The following is a 1,428-nucleotide window of genomic DNA, read 5'->3' as shown; positions in this document are numbered from 1 at the left end:
TTCGCCATTACTAAGGGATTCTCAGTTGATTTCTTTTCCTCCCCTTACTGATATGCTTAAGTTAAGGGGGTTCTCTCGCCCAATTCAGGTTATGTAGTTGATTGTCTCTTAATTGGTTCACTGACCAATATGAGACAGAAACCGATTCAGCAGTTTTGTTCGCTACTACTATCAAACACAGGTCGAAGTTTCCATTCAGTCATTAATTCCAACTTTCAAATGTTGTTGTTTCAGCTTTCGCTTACTAGAAGCAACATAATACTCGCTGCAATACAGACCTCGGGAAACCCTCACCGTGAATAAGGTTCACTCACATATTTCACTACATTTTGCGTGGGATTGGAGATGAGGCTACTCGTTCTTGCTCAGTACTAGGCTGAAAATTAACGAAACTTCGTTACAAACGTTCACATGTTGATGTTTCCGCTTTCGCGTACTCGAAACAACATAATACTAGTCTTTGTAATTTAGTTTCATAATTTCAACTGTTCTCATGCAGAATTTTTGCTCATTCTTATCCCAAATTTTGACCTGGCTACTAGTTACACTCCTTGTACTTATTGCAAAATGACCACAAATTTCAACAGCTTTCACATGTTGCTGTTTCGGCTTTCGCTTACTACAGTCAACATAATACTCGTTGCAAAATAAGTGCTCGGCATCTGCAATTTTCCAAAGACGAAGTTTCGCCAGTTCAATTTTCGCTCGCCAATTATGGCTACTAATTCACACGGTACTGAGCTCAACAACATTAAATTTGTTCAGCAAGACTTTCACGCTAGCTAGCTAGGTCAAGTTCAAGCTAGCTAGCTAGGTCAAGCTCAAGCTAGCTAGCTCAAGCTCAAGCTAGCTAGCTCAAGCTCAAGCCAGCTAGCTCAAGCTCAAGCTCAAGCTAGCTAGCTAGCTCAAGCACAAGCTTGCTAGCTAGCTCAAGCTCAAGCTAGCTAGCTCAAGCTCAAGCTAGCTAGCTCAAGCTCAAGCTAGCTAGCTCAAGCTCAAGCTCAAGCTAGCTAGCTAGCTCAAGCACAAGCTTGCTAGCTAGCTCAAGCTCAAGCTAGCTAGCTCAAGCTCAAGCTAGCTAGCTCAAGCTCAAGCTAGCTAGCTAGCTCAAGCTCAAGCTCAAGCTAGCTAGCTCAAGCTCAAGCTCAAGCTAGCTAGCTAGCTCAAGCTCAAGCTAGCTAGCTAGCTCAAGCTCAAGCTAGCTAGCTAGCTCAAGCTCAAGCTAGCTAGCTCAAGCTCAAGCTCAAGCTAGCTAGCTAGCTCAAGCTAGCTAGCTAGCTCAAGCTCAAGCTAGCTAGCTAGCTCAAGTTCAAGCTAGCTAGCTAGCTCAAGCTCAAGCTAGCTAGCTAGCTCAAGCTCAAGCTAGCTAGCTCAAGCTCAAGCTAGCTAGCTCAAGCTCAAGCTAGCTAGCTAGCTCAAGCTCAAGCT

At 44.0% G+C, this 1,428-nt stretch overlaps 1 non-coding gene across 1 annotated transcript in view; it reads right to left on the bottom strand.

The window, feature by feature from the left end:
* LOC142356983 (large subunit ribosomal RNA) overlaps positions 1-93 on the bottom strand; it is a 3,522-nt gene extending 3,429 nt beyond the window's left edge. The window contains exon 1 of the ribosomal RNA XR_012761530.1: positions 1-93. This exon is cut by the window's left edge and continues 3,429 nt beyond it. This is a non-coding gene — a ribosomal RNA (large subunit ribosomal RNA).
* Between the last annotated feature and the right edge of the window lie 1,335 nt (positions 94-1,428).

Source organism: Convolutriloba macropyga, unplaced genomic scaffold (assembly GCF_964194025.1).
Source record: "Convolutriloba macropyga unplaced genomic scaffold, txConMacr16.3 SCAFFOLD_1098, whole genome shotgun sequence".
Taxonomy (NCBI): domain Eukaryota; kingdom Metazoa; phylum Xenacoelomorpha; order Acoela; family Convolutidae; genus Convolutriloba; species Convolutriloba macropyga.
Note: the sequence above shows the minus strand (reverse complement) of the source record. Positions and strands in the feature narration are given on the sequence as shown.